At 41.9% G+C, this 22,208-nt stretch overlaps 1 protein-coding gene across 2 annotated transcripts in view; it reads left to right on the forward strand.

Annotated features, from left to right (window-relative positions):
• Positions 1-22,208, forward strand: part of PRDM5 (PR/SET domain 5) — a 2,968,604-nt gene that overhangs the window by 2,652,556 nt on the left and 293,840 nt on the right. The window lies entirely within an intron of this gene.

Below are 22,208 nucleotides of genomic sequence, written 5' to 3' on the forward strand. Positions count from 1 at the left end.
CTCCATGAGACTGATATCTTATGCAGCGGATGGAGCGAGTAGAGGAGTTTACTTAAAGAGACACTCCTGGATGCACTTGTGCAATTTTGTGGAGCCCTTTAAGTCTACCTTTACTAACACCCCCTTTGATGGTTCCTCACTCTTTGGACCCAAAGTAAAAGACACATTCACCAGATGCGAGCAGGAAGGGAAAACTCTCTGCTGTTGGAGTACGTTTTTCTGTACCTTCATGATCTTACCATAAAGGTCAGAAGAGTGGGAAAATATGGTTTAAAAGATCCCAGGGAGATTTCCAAGATGCACAAGGTGAATCCTTCCCCTGGGGCAGAGGGGGAGGTAGCAATGGTAGACATCCTAGAGGCAGGGGAGGTCTGCAAAACCAGGGCAACTGTGATTCCTTTTACGGACATTCCTATCAGCGCTCCTGAAAGGAGGCCCACCTGCTCTACTCTGGAGGCAGTCAGGGAACATTTCTCTTTGTACCCAGAAGCTTGGGAAGTTATCACAAGAGACAAGTGGGTACGAAGCATAATATCCAGAAGATATTCCATTCCCTTTTGCCACCCTGTCCCACAAATCAGAACAATCCCGGATGTTCCACCCAATCTAAGGGAGCACGCCACTATAGAAATCCGAAAGTTAATGGATAAAAGAGTCATCCAAGAAGTCCCTGCAGACCAAACAGGATTTGGAACTTACTCAAGATTCTTTTTGGTGCCAAAAAGAACAAGGGATTGGAGACCCATATTGCATCTCAGCAAGTTAAACGAATCTGTCAAAAAGTCAAAGTTCCGAATGGTGACACTGCAGTCAATACTTCCTTTCTTAGGGAAAGATGATTGGATGTGCTCAACAGACCTCCAAGATGCATACTACCACATAAAAATGGACAGAGCATCGAGAAGTCATTTACGCTTTTGTCTGGGAGCCAGTCATTATCAGTTCCGAGCTCTGCCCTTTGGTCTCACTACAGCCCCCAGAGTGTTCACCAAATGCATGGCAGTAGTCACGGCTCACTTGAGGCATCTGGGATTTCAAGTGTTTCTGTATCTGGAGGACTGGCTCCTAACTGCCACCACCAAGCATCTACTCCAGCAAGCCAGGGATGTGACTTTGGAAATTTGTGCGCACTTAGGCATAACAGTCAACTTACAATAATCTGCCTTGTTGCCCTGTCAACATATTACCTTCATAGGTGCAAACCTAGACACTGTTTCCAAGATGGCACGTCTTCCAGATTTCAGCCGTCTGGCAGCAAATACTTCACCTTCTTCCCAAAGACAAGGTAAAGGCAAAAGTAGTTCTGAAACTCCTAGGGACAATGGCTTTAACCATAACACTAGTTCCTCTTGCCAGAATGCACATGAGAATCCTTCAATGGCTCCTGTTCTCCCAATGGTCACTTCAAGAACTCCCAATGTCCCACCTGATCAAAATAATGGAGTCATGCAAAAAGAACCTATGATGGTGGATCCAGTCCAACCATGTGACCATAGGGAGACCCTTTATTCCACAACAACCTGTTGCTACAGTGACCACAGACGCTTCCCAGATAGGGTGGGGGGGGATTATCTGGGAAGGATAGTCCAAGGTATATGGCAGGAACATGAGGCCCACTTGCAGATCAATGTTCTAGAGATGAGAGCAGTGCTTCTGACTTGCAAGCACTCCACAACTCTCTTCTACTAGGGACAATGGCTATACAGTCAGGCAATATGTAGGTGGTTTGGTACATAAACAAATGAGGAACCAAATAATACCCACTTTGTTGCGAGGCCCTGAGAGTTTGGCAATGGGCAATTTCTTCCCAGCGCTTTCTTGTAGCAATGCATATCCTTGTGAAATCCAACACGATAGCTGACAAGCTCATCAGGGCAGTATGGATGCCTCATGAGTGGTCTCTGAACCAGAACATAGCGGAAGAGATCTTCCAAAAATGGGATCAGCCTTGCTGTGATCTTTTCGCCACTCCCATGAATGCCAAGTGCAGCAGCTATTTTGCCCTAATTCCCCTGCCGGGGGAGACACCGAGAGACGTGCTTGTTAACGATTGGCCCTTGGGACTTCTTTATGCGTTTCCTCCATTTCCCCTCATACACAAAGTCATCCAGAAAGCAACATCCTTGGGAAGCAGGATGATTCTCATTGCCTACACTGGCCTTGACAGATTTGTTTCCCCTTCCTTTGTCCTCATCTTCAGGAGAAGCCTTATATTCTGGACCCAGTTCCAGACCTGCTGACACATATGTCAGGTGCACTTCATCCTTCTCTCCACATACTCAACTTGACAACATGGCTGCTCCACTTCCCAATTTAGTCAAGCTTCAAAACATTACTCCAGTGGTAAAACACATACTGATGTCTTCTCATAAAGTTTCTACTAGAAGACTATATACTAGCAAGTGGAAAAGATTTTCTCACTGGGCTCAGAATAAAAACATTGACCCTTTTTGTGCGTCTGTTCAATCCATTCTAGAATTTCTGGCAGAACTTTTTCGGCAGGATGCTGCTGCAGCAGCTATTAGAGTCCAGCTGGCTGCAATTTCAAATTTTCACATTGGTGACCATTCTCCAAATTTAATGTCACACAGGTTGTGTAAAGCATTTTTAAAAGGCGCTTCCTTATTGAGACCTCCTTTTAAGGAACCACTTCCTCCTTGGGATTTAAATTTTGGCCTATCTCAATTGACATAACCTTCGTTCGAGCCTCCTTCTTCTTGTGACCTCAAATTTCTGTTCTGGTAGACCATTTTACTAGTAGCAGTAACATCTGCCAGAAGGGTCTCAGAGTTGCAAGCACTCTCAATTAGGCCTCCATGCCTGATCTTTCACAAGGACAGGGTATCATTACGGACCAATCCATCCTTTGTACCTAAGGTTTGCTCTCAAGCCAATATCAATCAATCCATTGAACTCCCGGTGTTCTTCCCCAACCATAGCAACAAGGCAGAGTATAGACTCCATCAGTTGGATGTGCATAGACAGCTCAGATTCTATTTGCATAGAACTAAAGATTTCAGGAAATCAGACCAATAATTCATCTCCTTCTCTGAGGCAAAAAAGGGTATGCCAGTTTATAAAGTTACCCTTTCTAATTGACTCTCAAATTGTATCACCTTTATTTATACCTCCAATAATAGAGAACTGCCATTCAGAATTAGGAGTCATTCAACCAGAGCTTTAGCTACGTCATCTGTTTTTCGGGCCAGAATGTCTATGGACAGTATTTGTGCTGCAGCTATGTGGGCCAATCCTCATACATTTATCACTCATTACAAAGTGGATTTGATCTCCAGGGACAGGGCCTCTTTTGGTTCCCCTGTGCTTAAAGGTATACGCTCATGCGCCACCTGTGTAAAAGGTGCTAGGGACGCTGTCCCATCCATGTAAGAATGAAAGCGAGATAGGACAACATAACATAAAGAAGTTATGTACTCACCATAACGTTCCATGTTTGTTGTCCATCTTGCCATTCATTCTTATGACCCATCCCTCCTTCCCCCATCTGAGGACTCCTAGAGGACCTGGTGGTTATCTTTCCTCCTTACAGGAGCTCCTTGATTCAGTTTGTTTCTCCTTGGTATGGGGTCTTATATATATATATATATATATATATATATATATATATGTGTATACACATTTTTTTTTTATATTACTCAGTAAGTTAGATCTGGTGAGTTGCACCACTGCATCATGGGATACCTGCCTGCCACGAGCCAAGTTTGAGACTTCCAGCTGTGTATTCGGCCGAGTCGGAGCTGAGGACTGTCTCCGAAACCATCCATGTAAGAATGAATGGCGAGATGGACAACAAACATGGAACGTTATGGTGGGTACATAACTTCTTTTTTTCAGTCAAGCTGTGGCACCATCCTTGGTGAATGTAGACTGCTGCTCAGTGCAAGGCACATATGTCTGTGACACCTATTCATAGAGATTTATAATGTCTTTTTTCATATAGTCCAGTGAGGTACGTCTCGGGTCATTTACACCCGCATAGACTATGATAGAATCATATTGGTACCTATGGTGCAGTGACTTGAGTGCATGCGTAATTATGTTGATCCTAGCTCCAGATAGGCAAGTAACTATTATCTTCTCCTTCTCCAGTCTGGGGAGAGGGGCATCTTTGTGTCATACAATAGAATGTTGAATGACAAGATTACTAGGTAAAGTGTTTGCATATTTTATGGGCTTTGTTCTTGTTGGATTTTTGAGTGGAGGCTTGTGTGTTGTGTTAAGTTTTGCTTTTGGTGGCGGCTTTAGTGATTGTTGACAATAGGTGTTGCGGTTTGATGACTTAGGAGGTCTTTCAGGTTTGGGAAAGTTTATTTTAAGTGCCTCAGCATTAAAAGGTCTATGTGCATGGTGAGTGGTATGTTTGAAGGATTTAGTGTGTGTGTGCTTTACAACCTTGTCTGTAAGTGCGTTTTTTGCATCTATATAAGTTCTGTATATACATCTCTCACATACTGCCTTAGTTTCTTTAAGGATTAAAAGGTTGTCTGAGAAGATGAGACAATTGCTACATTGTCGCAGGTTGCCCATGTCTACCAAGATGGCCAGAGAAACATTAGAAAGTTGCAAATGTATGATAAATGTAGGAAAAGGATGTGTACATTTACTGGAAAAAAATACACAACAGTTTTGATCTCAGTTTTTAGTGGGCACTGATTGTAGAATGTATTCCTAGCTGTGTTAGTAGCTGCATTTCACTGTCATTGGGAAAATGTAATTTACTGCACTCAAGCCAACATTTGTAAGGTTCATGGGATTGTATGTTTTAGCTGCTGCCATTTTCAAATCTAACAGTGCTTTTGGAAATGGAACGGGCGAATGTATGTATTATAGCGACTGAAAAGGCTGAGGCTACTGATGTGAAGTCGTCCTATATTACCTTCATTCCTTACTGATGGGTTCAGAACCGACTCGCACATTTACTAAAACCTGAGGTTTTCATCTAGCTCGTGGCTCACTCCCTATCCCATGATGCTGCAGGGAATCCCCCAGATCTCATTTGCTGCTGAAACAGATCGAGCGTCTGATTCTAGTTCTGGCTAAGTCAAATTGTTCTTTTTTCTATTTACAATTTAAATACAACATAAATTGTTAAATATCTTATACTGTTTTAGTAGTTTGGTAGTTTCCTTTCCTCTATGTGTCTTTATAACACTTCTCCCTTTAGAAATATAGTGTTTGTTGTTTCCTGGTTGGCCAACTCTGTTAGGCCTCAAATCCCCTATACTTTAATGACAGAGTGTGTTTTATATATTTAGATATATACATATAACGTAGTCTTTCATAATAAAGTAGTTTTTAATTTTTTTTTCTTACGTGTTATCACCCTCTGTTTAAGGCGTGTGTGCGTGTGTTTTATTATAGATATTGAGCCAGTTTTAGTTAGTAGGCTGTTCTTTAATATTACATTATTAGTCTTGTATTTTTGACCAGAATGCTATTTTTCAGCAAAGTGTGTGCATTTGTTTGTGTGTGAATTTCTAGTTATTTCTTTTTTAGCTCGGTTTTCTTAAAGAGCTATTTAGCCTGTTTTAATTAGAGGGCTTGTTTTCCTTCTTGGTGTGTTTTTTGAATTGTATCAAAATGTTGAAGCAGCCTAAAGATACTAAAGTGTCAGGGTTTAAAAGGTGTCCCGTTCACAGAAAATGTCCATTACGGATGGTCACACTGATTGTGTTTATTGTTTGGGAGCCCTGCATTTACAGGAATCTTGTTCGACATGCCATTCCTTCAGTTCAAGAGTCATTCATGAAAGAAGGAATAAAGTGATCCTTAAGGGCCTACTTAAGTCTACCTTTTCTGAAGCTCTAGAACCCAGTCAAAGCCCTACAATAAAGTCAGTGTCTCCCTCTCAGGAAATCAGACAAGGGCTCTAAAAGGCGATCATCTGCATCTTCTGATGGATTGGAGCTATCAAAAAAAGTTTCAAAAGTATAGTAACCAGTTGAACTAGTTCAACCTCCCACCTCGGTTCCATCTGTTTTGGGGCCGATGGTGCTGCAAGTTAGGAGCCGCTCACCTGCCTTGGAGCTGGTTTCTCCTACACTTAGGTCACCAGTACTTCAGTCTGTGGCATCACCAGCCCCTTCCTCTCATTCTACCAGGAGTCTTTCAGACTATGATATGGACCGTCTGGTGCAGAAGCTGTTGAGGACACTGGCACTGGCCAAAATTTTGTCAGAACTAACCCAATCAGCTTCGGAACTGATCAGACCATTCCCTTCTATGTTGATTCCTCCTCCGACCCAGACTGTAGCTTCGAAGCTGGAATGCATGGAACTGATAGAGATAGGCCAGTTGGGGCTGAGACCTACATCAACATCTTCGGCTCCGACTGCTCTGACTATCTGGGGGGACAGTCAGACTGAGATTGTATTGGTTCCAAACTTGTCTCACAGGGCATCGGCTTGGGTGAGCTCGGCTCCTACCTTGGTCTCGGAGCCTCCTCCTGTGGTGCTGGGGGGATTTTCTGGTTCCTCAGAGCAGGAGGTTTCCTCAGGTCATGGGAGGGGGACTTTTGCAGCTATGAGGAGAGTTTTGTCCCCACAGGCATCCTGTCTGTCAGATCCCCCTGTTCCTTCACCTAAGGCACCGGTATCTGTTTCTGCACAACCCATCCCACAACAGCATAGAGACCTGAAGCCTCAGGAAGTCCCAGAGGTCGAACCTCTCTCTTCGGGATCCTCTCCAGAAGCCCCATCTGAAGAGACACCCCAAAAGAGACTATGTAAGAAGAAACTTTTGAACTCTCCGGAGGAGTCACTCACATCAGACATGCACCTCGATGAATCGGAAGGGTCCTCACGGTCGCCCTCTGAAGATGTCTCCTTTGCAGACATCTTGGAAGTCCTTAAACAGAGAGCTGGCTGGAAGGCCATCACCCCTTCTGACGAGGAGTCCGTGTACCTGAAGGCTTTTGGGTCTTGACCTTCCTCCACTTGGGTGTCTCCATCTTTCAATGAACTCATGGAATTAGTTTGTCGAAAGGCATGGGAGTCTCCGGACACAGTGAAACCCATCCCAAGGAGGCCAAATAAATTCATAAAATCCCCAGAAGACCAAAGTTTTCTCACTAAAGGTGTTCCTGTAGACGCTATGGTGGTGGCGGCAGCCACCAAAAAGGAGTTATCAGAAACATCCACGTCTGTCCATCCCCCAAACAAGGAGTCATGTATGACGGACAGATACGGTAAGCGCATGTTCTCTTCAGCGACCTTTACACTACGGTCCCTGAATTACCTCACTCACTTCACAAGGTTACAGAGAGATCTCCTAAAGGAGCTCGGAGATACTCTCCAGGGTACTGTAGCTGCAAGAGTGGCAGATAAAGTATCTTCCCTACTCTCAACCCTTAACTCAGTAGTTAACTCATCCATGAGGCTTATCTCTTATGTAGCTGATGGAGCGAGTAGGTCAGCAGGTTCAGGAATTGCCCTTAGGAGACATTCCTGAATGCGCTTGTGTTCATTTGTGGAACCCTTCAAGTCATCCTTCATTAACACCCCCTTTGATGGCTCGTCATTTTTCAGGCCTAAAGTCAAAGAAACACTGACCAGGTGTGAACAGGAAGGAAAGACTCTCTCTGCCATTAAAGTCCATTTTTCCACACCTTCTAGACCCTATCCCAAGGATCAAAGGGGAGGAAAAATGTGGTTTTGAAAATCCCAGAGAGCCTTTCAAGACACACGTGGTGAACCCTCCTCCAGGGGCAGAGGAGGAGGGAATAATGGAAGACGCTGGCCATGTAGCAGAGGGGGGGTGGGTCCACAAAATCAGGGCGACCGAGAATCATTCCTCAGCAAGCCTTTTCAGCATTCAAGAAAGGAGGCCCATCTGTCTTCCTCTGGAGACAGTCGGGGGTTGCTTATCCTTGTACCCAGACGCCTGGCTAAAAATAACAAAAGACAAGTGGGTACAAAGGATCATATCCACAGGTTACTCCATACTCTTTTCCATCCCACCCCCACTAATGAAAAGGATTCCAGACGTTCCACCCAGTCACAGGAAGCAAGCGGCCATAGAAGTTCAAAAGTTGTAGAAAAAAGAATCATCCAACCGGTGTCCACAGACCAGACAGAATCCAGAACTTACTCAAGGTTCTTTCTAATTCCAAAGAAAACAGAGGACTGGAGACCCATACTGGATCTCAGCAATTTAAACAAATCTGTAAAAAAGACAAAGTTCTGGATGGTTACACTGCAGTCGATACTCCCTTTTCTGGGAAAAGACAATTGGATGTGCTCTATAAACCTCCAGGATGTGTACTATCATATAAAAATGGACAGGCCATCCAGGAGTCATCTGCACTTTCGTCTGGGAGCCAGTCATTTCCAATTCTGAACCCTGCCCTTTGGTCTCACTACAGCCCCCAGAGTGTTCACCTAATGTATGGCAGTGGTTACAGCTCACTTGAGATGTTCAGGATTCCGGGTGTTTCCATATTTAAACGACTGGCTCCTAACCTCCACCACCAAGCATCTACTTTCGCAAGCAAGAGACACCATTTTGAATACCTGTGCTCGGTTAGGAATTATAAACTACGAAAAATCTGTCTTATTGCCATCTCAGAGTATCGTTTTTATAGGCGCAGAATTAGGCAACATTACAATTACAGTAAAACTTTTGCCAGACAGGATGCAAACACTATGAACACAGGTTCAAGATCTACTCTCAAAAACAAAGGTTCAAACAAGAACAATTATCAAGGTATTGGGTATGATTGTGGCAACAATCACTAGGACCCCCCCCAAGCCTGGATGCATATGAGGATCTTACAGTGGCTCCTATTCACACAATGGTCTATGCAGGAGCTTCCAATGTCACACCAGATAATGCTAACAAAATCTTGCAAAAGAACCTTTCATTGGTGGCTACATTCAGATCAAGTGACCATAGGTCGTCCTTACATTCTCCCATCCCCTCTAGCCACAGTGACCATGGATGCCTCCCAGATAAGGTGGGGGGAGCATTATCAGGGAATGACAGCCCGAGGCACATGGCAGGATTATGAGGTCCATTTGCATGTCAATGTCCTAGAGATGAGAGCGGTACTTCTGGTGTTGCAGGCATTTCAACACTCTCTTCTCTTCCACTGGGAACAGTTGTAGTCCAGACAGACAACAAAATGTTTGTGGTTTGGTACGTAAACAAATAAGGAGGAACCAAATCTTTCCCCTTTTGTCGAGAGGCTGTCAGAGTATGGTAGTGGGGGACTTCCGACATTTTCAGCAGAGCAATTCTAATGCCTCACAAGTGGTCAATGAAACAACAAGTGATGGAAATGATTTTCCGAAAATGGGGCCAGCCTTGCTGCAATCCTTTTGCCACATCCATGAACACAAAATGCAGCAGCTACTTTGCCCTGATTCCCCCCTCCAGGGGAATCCCAGAGGGATGCACTTGTACACAATTGGCCCCTGGGTCTCCTCTATGCTTTCCCTCCTTTTCCATTGATACTCAAAGTTATTCAGAAAGACAGTATGTTAGGAAAGACATTAATCCTAATAGCCCCTTACTAGCCTCAACAGATATGGTTCCCCTTCCTACAGCCTCATCTTCAGGAAGAGCCTTGGATTCTGGACCCAGTTCCAGATCTCCTGATCCACTCATTGGGAGCTCTTCATCCATCCCTTCAGACCTTAAAGCTGACAGCTTGGCTGCTCTAATTTGAAACATAGCCAGGCTACAAAACCTTTCATCCACAACACAAAATATCCTGATTTCTTCTCACATTTCAACACTCTCTTCCACTGGGAACAACTGCAGTCCAGACAGCCAACATGTTTGTGGTTTGGTAGATAAACAAAGAAGGAGGCACCAAATCTTACCCCTTTTGTCGAGAGGCTGTCAGAGTATGGTAGTGGGGGACTTCCAAAGTTTTCTGATAGCAACGCACATCCCAGGGAAATCCAACGTGATAGCAGACAAACGCAGCAGAGCAATTCTAATGCCTCACAAGTGGTCCCTGAAACAAGAAGTGGTGGAAATGATTTTCCGAAAATGGGGCCAGCCTTGCTGCGATCTTTTTGCCATGTCCATGAACACAAAATACAGCAGCTACTTTACCCTGATCCCCCCTCCAGGGGAATCCCCGATGGATGCACTTGTACACGATTGGCCCCTGGGTCTCCTCTATGTTTTCCCTCCTTTTCCATTGATACTCAAAGTTCTTCAGAAAGCCAGTATGTTGGGAAAGACATTAATCCTGATAGCCCCTTACTAGCTTCAACAGATTTGGTTCTCCTTCCTACAGCCTCATCTTCAGGAAGAACCTTGGATTCTGGACCCAGTTCCAAATCTCCTGATCCAGTCATTGGGAGCTCTTCAGTCCCTAAAGTTGACAGCTTGGCTGCTCTCATTCGAAACATAGCCAGGCTACAAAACCTTTCATCCGCAGCACAACATATCCTGAATTCTTCTCACAAGACATCTACCAGAAGATTATATCTCAGTAAATGGAAAGGATTTTCAATCTGGGCACTACACAATCACATTGATCCTTATTCTGCACCTGTAGTTTCAATCCTAGAAGTCTTGATGAAACTGTTTATTGAGGGAGCAGCTGTAGCTACTATTCGAGTACAACTAGCAGCAATCTCAAATTTTCATTTTGGGAGTGAAGGACCAAACATTATGTCCCACAAACTACTGAAGGCTTTTCTGAGAGGCACTAATCTTTTGAGACCATCTATTAGGCTTCCGCTACCACCATGGAACCTAAACCTTGTATTATCTAGATTAATTCTTCCTCCCTTTGAGCCATCGTCATCATGTGATTTAAAGTTCTTAACATGGAAGACCATTTTCCTAGTGGCAATTACATCGGCTAGGAGAGTTTTGAAGTTACATGCCTTATCTATAAAACCGCAAAAACACCACGCCTCGCACGTACAGCTTGCACGGCCAAACCATAGTACAAAAAACACAAACGGCCAGCATATATAGTCCAACGCTTTATTTTGCAGAAAACCAGGAACATAAAAATGTCCCAAACATAACTCCAACCTCAGACCGGTTTCGGCAATATGCCTTCTTCAGTGAGTAAAAAACATGCCTAAACCTGAGCATCATAATTATTTATATCCTACATCAGTCCTGCTTAACCAATGGTATAATCCAACCTATAAAACCACCATATTTGGTATTCCACAATGACAGGGTGTCACTCCGAACAAACCCAACATTTCTACCAAAAGTATGTTCATACACTAATTTGAACCAGTCTATAGAATTGCCGGTTTTCTTTCCAAAGTATGGCAATAAGGCAGAATATATGCTTCACCAACTTGATGTGCATAGACAGTTGTGTTTCTATCTACACAGGGCAAAAGAATTCAGAAAAATTGACCAACTATTTGTATCCTTTTCAGATTGCAAAAAAAGAAGCATGCCTGTAGCAGAAAATACTCTATCAAGGTGGCTGTCAGACTGCATTTTGTTCATTTATAAGGCAGTAAATAAACAACTACCAGACAAAATAAAAGATCATTGTACTAGAGCTGTTTCTAGCTCCTCTGCATGTCATGCTAAACTACCAATAGACACCATCTGTGCAACAGCTACTTGGGCAAGACCTCATACCTTTATCACCCATTACAAAGTAGATTTGGCCTCTAGGGAGAGGGCCTCCTTTGGGTCCACTGTTCTGAAGAATATACTCCTGTGAACCACCCAAGAAAGATGGTGCTAGGGATGCTGTCCCATCAGTAAAGAATGAAGGTGAGATAGGACAACTTCACATAAAGAAGTTATGTACTTACCATAACGTTCCATGTGAGTTTGTCCATCTCGCCTTCATTCTTACGTCCCACCCTCCTAACCCCCTTCCTTGTCTCCTAGAGAAATGATAGGTCACAAGTTGGCACCTCATGGTCTTTGACCCATTTCTCTTAGCTTAACAGCTTACAATAAGTCCTTTTTTCTCTATGCAAGTATATTTGATTACATACTAGTATTTCTGTATCAGCACATAAGATCTGGGGAATGCCCTGCAGCATCATGGGATAGGGAGTGAGCCATGAGCTAACTGAAGACCTCGAGCTTTAGTAATTGGCCGCGTTGGAACCGAGGATCGGTTCCAAACCCATCAGTAAAGAATGAAGGCAAGATGGACAACTCACATGGAATATTTTGGTAGGTACATAACTTCTTTTTTAGCTTTATATGGCTACCAAGGTTAAGTATGGGAAGTGTTTACAAGAACATTCATTACATGCACTGTAAACTGCTTCACTTAATGCCATTAATTAATAGTACTTACAATTCACTATGTCCAGATATAGCTGGGGTGTTTCTTCTCACACTTGGCATTCTAGATATACCTTTTAAAATGTTTATATGAAAAGGGTAATGCCCATTTTTAATACTGACTTTTTTAAAATGTGCATCGTTACAGTAGTGAGATTAGTTGGTGTCACTACTTAAGAAAACATACTGCTTATCTGCAGACAAGTTACTGACTGTATGGAAACTTATATTCAGGTAATCCTTATATGGCATGCTTTCACTGTATTGTGCTGCATGAAGTCATGTAAATGGAAATTTACCAGGCAAACACAAGGCCGGAATACCACAGAATTTTCACTATGTGTACACTTGGTATAATCTTTCTGATTAAAGTGGCAGTACAAGCATTGTGATAGGGCTGTTCTTGAATTCAGAAAGTGTACTCAAAGTGTACACGTAGTGTACAGTTTGTAGTAATCTTTATGAATCTGACCTACAGTACCAGCAGCTGAGGTTTACAGTAATGGCCAAAAACTGAAAATACACTGCCACTAATACTTTGTGGTAGAGGATTTCTTAGGAAAAATAGATGCAGAAAGTAGAAATATACAGTAAGAAATGATAAACACACAACAAAAAAATGTTTTCTGGCCTCTGGAAAGATGTAACAGAGAGAGCAGGAAAGAAGTAAACAGAATGGTAGGAAGAGCCTGATTCATGGCCTAGATGTTAACGAGTGCCTTGACGTTCATAGTTTAACTGTGGTAGATGCAAAATGGAAGATTGTAGGGTGTTCTGGTGTGCTTTATGAGAGGCTGAATTAGACAATCAATGAAACAATCATTTGCTAATAATTAATATTTTTGTTGTATGTAGAGATGTGGAAATAATAGGGGTGGAATAAATTTAGAAGATAACAGGCAAAGTGGATGGGAAGATTTGAATATTCCTCTGCACTGTGATTATGTTATTTGTCAGTGTGTGTCAATCTATCTATATGTATATGCTAAGAAGAATCAGGGGACTTGCCATGTGGTAGGATAGCAGTCTCTGACTGTTTTCCCACCTGAGATGGTGACTACAACTAGATTCTTTGCTCAAGCATTTGATTACAAGTTGCATTCCTGGGATTATGAGTAACACCAGCATTCTCACCTGTGGTCAGTCTAAGTATCCTGATTTTGAAGGGGAAGCGCTATCTGAGGTTTTTGGGTGTATCAGAGTCAGATAAGTTGTTTCCCCTGATTAGGAACAGGTTCAAGAATCCAAGATGTTTTCTTTTACCCAAATGCTGTCTGGATTTAGGGATGTATTCATTTGGGAACGATCATCAGCTGCCCCTGAGATCAACCTAACAAGAGGGTTTCCTTTCCCAAAAAGGATAATCCTCCTTACAACTTATTACTGTGTTGAGATACGTCACCTGTCTTTCTCAAGTCCCCCTCCAGGTGCCACATCTCTAAAGTTAGCTGTCATCAAGGCTGTGTGGCCGTCAGTGGTTTCTAATAAATTGGTGCTCAGCATTGTTGTCAGGGGTACAGATGGCAAAGAAAAGAACATCTGTCTCCATTAAAAGGAGTTCCTCCTCATCCGCCGGACTGGACTTTGATATTCCCTCCTATTCTCTGGCAAGTGATGGAATCAGGGGTCATAGAACTGGTCTCTCCTGTTTAAAAAATGAGAGGTTTCTACTCCAGAATTTTCCTGGTACCCGGTACCAAAAAAAAAGTTGCCATGGAGAGCCATGATGGACCTTTCCTTTCTGAGTATATCTGCCAAAGGTCCCCAAGTTCAAGATGCTCACCCGCTTAGACACTGCTACCCCTGTTGCCAGACCACTTCTATACAATGACCCTGGTCTTGAAGGATCTATATCATCATAACCATTGCTTATCACTTCAGGAGATTTCTGAGATTTGTTGTGTCTGGTTCACACTATTAGTTTTCTGTATTGCTCCTCCAGTGTTTGCCAAATGCCTTGCCCCAGTAGTGACGCACTGTCAGACTCTGGGTATCCACATTTTTCCTTAATCGGGCAACTTGCTGATCTGTGCAGAGTCTGCATCCAGTTGTTTGTATTCACTAGAGAAGGTCTCAGCCTTACTCTCCCAGCTAGGGGAGACATGAACCTATGGAAGTCATGTCTGACACCCTCGCAAAGAGTAGTCTTTTGGGGTGCTTAGTCGACTTCCACAATAGAATGGTGCTTCTTCCAGAAGACAAAGTCCTATCTTACATGACAGTCTTTCTGAAACTCTCCATGAAGAATGTCACTTTGGCAAAAGAATTCCTAAAAATTCTTTGACTGATGGCTTCCATGAGTCTCTTGCTATCACTGGCTTGTCTTCACATAAGAAAAATTTCAGTGGTGTGTTCAGAATTGTGGCACCTGGCACCTTCATTCCATGGAGCCCCAGTTGCTGGTGCTGCATTTCATCAGATAAGAGTTACAGTGGTGGAGAGATCAGCTGAGTATCAAACCAGGACCTCCTTTCTCCCCACAGGTGCTAGTGCAATCTGTTTTGACTGATTCATCTGACTTTGCTTGGGGAGCTGCATCAGTGGGGATGCAAGTGCTAGCCACTTGGGGGCCCAAGGAATCATAGAAACACATTAGCATCAAGGAGATGTTGATGGTAATTCATGCCTTGAAAGTACTTCAGCTATGAAATCCTGGATCTCTTCTGGTGGTTATAGTTATGGACAACACCACAGTGATGTGGTACCTCAACAAGCAAGGGGGTAAATGGTCATACCGTATGTGCCAGTTGGCAGTGATGGCCTCAGAGCTGGTTTTATAGCATTCTCTGACTCTTCAGACATTGTACATCCTGTCAGAGCAGAATATTGTGACAGTCAGACTAAACAGACCCTGGGAAGACCCGCACAAGAGGCAGCTTAAGGCAGTTGTGTTCCAGGATGTAGTCCAAGTTTGGGGACTGCCTCAAATAGATATCTTCACCTCCTTTCAAAATAGACATTTGGGGAAATTCTGTTGCAGATATCCTTGCAGCCACGTTTGGAGGACAGCTGTATTCTCGTTCCCTTGGTAGCAATGTTCCTGCATGCAATTCCATCCTTTCCACTGATTCACAAGGTACTTCTGAAGGTTCATAAAGAAATGACAAATATTATTGTGGTTACCCTCTGTTGGCCGAGACAATCTTGGCTGTCCCTTTTAATAGTAGTGTCCAAGGGCATTTACCGCAGACATCCTTTCTTGATCTGCTCACACCATTGCAGGGGCAACTGGTGCACCCCACTTTGAAGAAACTTTAACTGACAGCCTGCGTGATTCAGTCTTGACTTCGTTTAGGCACTTGTTTCATGAGCATGTGCAACAGGTGTTAAAGGAAGCCAGAAAACTTGCTACTAGAAAATCTTATGTTTATAAATGTCTGAGGTTTTCTAAGTGGTGCCTAAATATCCCTCTGCTCTTGAAATATTTGTGTGAGCTGTTTCAGGATTGCTTATTGAATGAAACCTTTTAAGGTGTATTTAACAGCCATCTTTGCTTATCTGCCAGTGGATCCTCCTCTTTCTTCTTCTCTTTGGTAAAAGTTCATGAAAGGAGTTTTTCACGAGACCCCCTCATAAGCAAACTCCTTCTTTGTGGGATTGCAGCTATGTTCTTGAAAAGTTGACCTTACCACCTTTTGAACTGGCAGAGCAAGCTGATCTCAAGTTCTTAACATGGAAAACAAACCGTTTTTTTGCTTATTGCTCTGACACCTGAAAGGCGAGTTTCTGAGCTGCAGACTCTGATTGTGGGACAACCTTACTTGATTTCCCACAGAGACAGGGGTTTTTATGCACTAATCCTTCTTTCATGTTGAAAGTGGCCTCAGTATTCACTCTCAGTCTATTAAACTCCCTGTGTTCTTTCCAGAATCTAAGAATAAGGGAGAGAGGATACTTCATACCTTGGATGTGTATCAGCAGCTCAGGTACTATCTTGAGAGAACGAACCATTTAAGGAGGCCAAAAGGCTTTTTATTTCCTACTCAGGAGCAAAGAAATAATGACCTGTCTCTAATCAAACTATTGTATGTTGGTTGTACTCTGGTATTGTTTTTTGTTACACCCACCATGGCAAGGCGAATCCTGGCAAGGTAAAGGAAAATTCCACCAGGGCCTTTTATTGGAAAGAGGGTGGACTCGAAGTATTCTAGGGGCAGCAGCTTGATTCTGTATCCGTACCTTTACTAAGGACTAAAATCTGGATGCCTTTTCTAAATCCAGAGCAGGCTTTGCAAGGACTTTTCTCCAGGGACTCCTGGACCCTTGCCCTTCCTCCTCAGGTTGGGTAAGCTTTGGGAAGCTACCCATATGCCAGTACGGAAGTGTGTTTTTTGAACAGAGTACAGCTGTGCAAGTCCTACTTACCTGTAACAATATATGGTCGAAGAACACACTGCCTTACTAGCAGTACCCTCACCATCCTCCTTTTGTTGGTTGTGTATAGTTTATTGTTAGAGATTCCACTGAGTCTTGCTTGGCAGGCTTCTTGTTTTTTTTTTGTGTGTGTGTGTGTGTGTGTGTGTGTGTGTGTGTGTGTGTGTGTGTTTGTGTGTAATTTTTAATTTTTATTTTGGAACAGTAGATGTTTGTAAAACCTGTGTTTTTATGTGCTTTTCCTGCTGGACCCTAGAAAACTGAAGGGTTCTGTATGTGGATTTGAAGGGCAGTCTTGGTCCTGTCAGGTGATTGGTCCTTCACACCTATAGACATGCATTGGGTGGAGCTCTGAGCTTTGATATACTGCCAGAGGAAGGTTAGCAGGGCACTAGTACTCATATGCCAGTAAGGCAGTATGTTTTATGAACATCTACTGTTATGGTTAACTTGGACTTATGCAACTGTACTATATATAGAACTCTAGAGGGTACTCATAGCAGTATGGAGATAAGGGCATAGCCCAGGTGACTGGAGAATAAGCATCCAGCTGCTAGCACAGATGGCTAAGGATGGACAGGGCTACACCTTACCTTAAAAAAACATTTGCCCAACACAAGATACTCAGACACACACCACATATGTATAGAATTAAATGTATCCTCTTCCTTGGCTCTTATTCTAACCCTAACTCAGAAACACTCACACACACTCTCCCTGCCCATTACAGACACCATGAAATACACATTATACCAAATTCACTGACACACTCCCAGCTCATCACAGACACCATCAAATACATAGTATACTAAATTTATCCCCTTCCCTAGCCCTTACTGAAACCATTTCTTAATGCCAAATGTTTTGGTATATCTGAACCTTTCAGATTAAGACGCAAAAAATAAACTTACCTTTCTCAATCCAACATCCATATCTGATGCTGCCATCACTCAAACATAAGTCCATTCAGTCAGAATGACTTTTGGTGAAATTGGCACACCCATTACACTAAAACATACATACTGTCCACATTCGATCACATTCCCATTCACACATAATAACATTCACTGTTTTTAAATTGACACACTAACCTTTTGACAAAATAAGATCCATATGTGTATGTACACAGATACACGCACACACACACTTACATATATGTGCATATATATATATATATATATATATATATATATATATATATATAGATAGATAGATAGATATATAGAGAGAGAGAGTAAAAAAGCTAATACAGTTGATCAAAAATCAGTGGATTGTAAAGTACTAGCTTTTTCACCATGAGATCACAGTACAGTGGGGATCAACACATATGTCCTTTCCCCACTGTAGCATGGTCTTGCAGTTGGAATATATAATTAGTAGGGGGTGTGGGGGCACATGGGAGCTTGTTCCCTGCAAAAGTGCTGGTTGAGTGTTTTGTGACGATTCTTTGTGGATTGATGTTTTTCTGTTTTGGCCATATGAGGTCGATGAAGTTAGTGTTGACATCCCTGCACATCGATGAACTGTTACAAATCCATATCCACATATGTGTTTGTATATCTATTTTATATATATGTATATATATATATATATATATATGTATGGGTTACCTCCATTACATCGACAGACCATTTCATTGAAACCCATTTCACTGACAGACCATTTCACTGACAACTAGTACTTGCAGGAATTTAAGACAAATAACATGGATTTTTCCCCTTCCCCAATGTAGTGCGACCCTGGAGTTAGTATATATATAGTTGGAGGGGTGTCGGGGGGCACAGCCCCCCACCTATTTTGGTGTAAAAGAAGAATATAACACAAAAGTACAGAATTTAAACCAAAATAGGTGGGGGGCTTTGCCCCCCCAACTATATATACTAACTTCAAGGTCGCACTACATTGGGGAAGGCGACAAATCCCTGTTATTTGCCTTAAATTCCTGCAAGTACTAGTTGTCAGTGAAATGGTCTGTCAGTGAAATGGGCTTCAATGAAATGGTCTGTTGATGTAATAAAGGTAACCCATATATATATATATATATATATATATATATATATATATATATATATATATATATGGTTTACCATTAAAAAGTCGAAATTAAAAAAAAACAGTATTAAAAACCGAACTATTAAACCAAAAATATAAATACAGAGTATGAGTAATGCCAAAAACCGTATGGAAATGTCGAAAACATCGAATGCAACATTTTTGGCAATATGCGGCAATCCCAATCCAATTTGTGCAATTCATAAGTAAGCATATGTGTTTCCATCCACAAATGAAGAGTATAGCAATAACTAACAGCTATAACTCAAAGAAAGGTGTAACACATACATGTAAAGCAATATTGTATTAATTAAATTAAATCCACGTCCCAGTAAGTGTTACTGTAACACAAGTCCCATAAACATAATGTACCAAACTATCAACAGATGCCAGATGCCGATGGTGGGCACTACAGTTCCTCCAGCCAATGTGGTTAAAATTAGCAGTGATGTGCCATTAACTAACAAACCCCAGAGGTGTAAACTCATCACGTTTAGCTAATAAACGTTGAATCATATGTTCCTTATCTGTAAGTCTATTTTTCTTGGGTGAGGAAGGAACACAGCATAACAACTTCTGTTTCAGATCTTCCAAATGATTCTGCTCTAGGCATATAGCATATAAAACATCTGTGATATACAAGTTCTTTTTCCCTAGTAAACTCCTTAATATGCAGTGCCAGCATTCCACAGCATTCTAGCTCCTTGGGTAGCCCATAGTGCAAGTATCCAACTGATTCCAGAGTGACACTTGAAAGAGAGGGGGTTGTCTCTCAGAGGTGCTGCCACGCATACCATGCCATCTAGGATGGCCTAAAATGTAGTTATTCCTGAAAAAATTACATAAGGGTGTACCTGTATCACCCAAAGCCTCCTCAATAGATGTTAATGTTTCCAGTACGTCTTCGATACGTATGAATGCCAGAGCAGGAATCTGTTTACATAGAAGGGCAAACTGTGTGTCAGTATCATACACTTGGGTTAAATTGAGCTTCTGTATCTGCCTCCACAGAATCTGGCACAGGTGAAACCAGCAACCTTTTGCCATACTGTTAGGAAGGTGCTTCACAATGCTGTTCACTGCCCCTTTTTCAAAATCACTTAGAACCATTTGGGGCCTTAATTGCAGTTGGAATTCCTCACATATGGACAGCAATGTGGACCAAAACTGATCATAACACTCTTCACAATTGGAAGGGAGAATGCCATACACAACAGGTACAACTTTATTGGTTGCAGTAATGTCCAAACTACAATGTACAGAGTACAACTGCTTACATTCTCGAGTGCTAATAGGAAAGGTCCCATCCACCAAAATATATTCTGAATTACAGAGCACAACTAGATTACTGTCTGTTGTCATAATAACAACATCATTTGTATGGCTCCTTAAGGCGCTGTGTATAATAATGAACTGGTCCTGCTTCAAAGGTACCATGTCTGGACTGAGATCCTTCAAACTAGTGGGGTCCACTCTAGGATGTGTACTGTTCCTATGCCTCACCCTACGGACACATTGTTTTAGTGCATCGGTATTGGTTATGGTAGTGACTACATCAGTGGACTTGCTTGCTAGAACCTCTGACACAATCCTACACTGGTCCTCTAATGCCTGCTCAGCTCTCCTTTTAATTTTTTCTCATGGACCTTTGTCTGTTCTACCCTCACAACATCAGGGGCATGGAAATGTCCTATACTTTTCAGTATTTTCTCTCCACTATCACCTTTTTCAGTTATGCACTGGCCCTTACACTTTTGCTTAGATTTCTGTGTACAACACCAGTATTTCTTCTCTAATGTTTTCTTCTCCAAATAGTACTGGTAGCCATCTAAACATAGTATCAACTGTCCCTTTTGAGACATTACCGTGCCATAGCTAGTGCTAATTACTCCAGGAAAATTAAATGCATGCTGCTCAGCCATCTTATTTTAGCACACCTATAAGTCAATCACAATTTCAAGATTACTAACGTATTTATGCACTACACGAGGATAACTACAACCTCCCCTATACTGTCAACATGCTCTTATAGCACTACATGCATAATAGTCTCACACGTTACATATAACGCTCACTGACATAGGTATGAGCTAGCTGCACTTCAAATACACCATGTAACCATCGCCATACCCTTCTACAACTTCACTACCACTACTCGCACTTCAAGACAACAGTCCTGTCACTTATACATGAAGATAGTTTCAGTAGTATATTACATATACAGTTGCATTTTAAAAAAGCAGGACATAGTAGACATTAGAACTTTCACAACAATATTGACACAACACACATTTGAAATCATAAGGCAGATTACATGTCGACTTTCAGCTAAATTTAGCAGCCATATCATCCAAAAATATTATTAATTATAACAGCAATATAAGGACAGTTACTGTACTCCTGTCTGGTAGGATACAAATGCTAGACACATACTGAAATGGAGATATGTAAAGTGATATAATTGTCAATCTGGATTACAATTGCATACTACAATTACTTCAGCGAATGCACATACAGATTACTGTAGACGGCTCTAACATTAATTGTACACTTTGCCTGTTAGGCTTTAGTTGTACTACAACAAAACTGTCCTGTCCTATTATAATATGCATGTACCACCAGCATTACTACGTTCCATACTTACCCTTCCTAGGTATTCCTTACTGTCGAATATCCTGTTTTCGAATGACGTCTGTCAACAAAGTCCAAAATGCTACTTTATTCCATGGTGTAAACTCCCACCCTGTGCTTACATCAGCTACTATCCCTTCCTCGCATCACACTGTTATGCCGCACCTCCTGCATACATCTACATCATAGCAACACACAAGAATGTGATGCATCTGTGTTGCAGTCATCTCAGAACGATGGATTTCCTTGTGCGACGTTCATATGTGCAACAGGAGCATATATACGGTAATATGGAAGTCGCAGTTATGAACAGGCATCAACAAACACGTTCTGTATGGTGTAATTCAAACATATGGTTGCCAGGTAAGTGAACAATGACATTTTAATAGTAAACCTATATATATATATATATATATATATATATATATATATATATATATATATATATATATATATATTAATTTATGCGTCTACTACTGATGAATGAAAACCTACTTACCTGAATCAGTAAATGTTGATACAGCTTTGACTTCGCCAAAACCACAATACAACGAACACTCGGATGATTAGAAAGTTACCCAGGGAAAGTAACCACTTGGCCACTACTGTGAACTTTGCTCCTTTCCCCAATTTAGTGCAATGTCATAGTTGGTATATTTAGCTAGGGGGATATGGGGGGCAAATTCCCCCATATAGGTGTGTTTAATCTGCTTCAGTTTTTATTTTTTGTGGTGTCAGACACCTGGTTACTTACCTGGAGTTTTTACTCAGTAATCCGAGTGTTCATTATTTTGTGGATTTTGTGATGTCTCTAGATTTTCTGATTCAGGTAAGTGGGTTTTCATTCTTATGAAGTAGACAGATCTATATCTGTATATATAAAGCTA

Source organism: Protopterus annectens, chromosome 6.part0 (assembly GCF_019279795.1).
Source record: "Protopterus annectens isolate FY-2018-M chromosome 6.part0, PAN1.0, whole genome shotgun sequence".
Taxonomy (NCBI): domain Eukaryota; kingdom Metazoa; phylum Chordata; order Ceratodontiformes; family Protopteridae; genus Protopterus; species Protopterus annectens.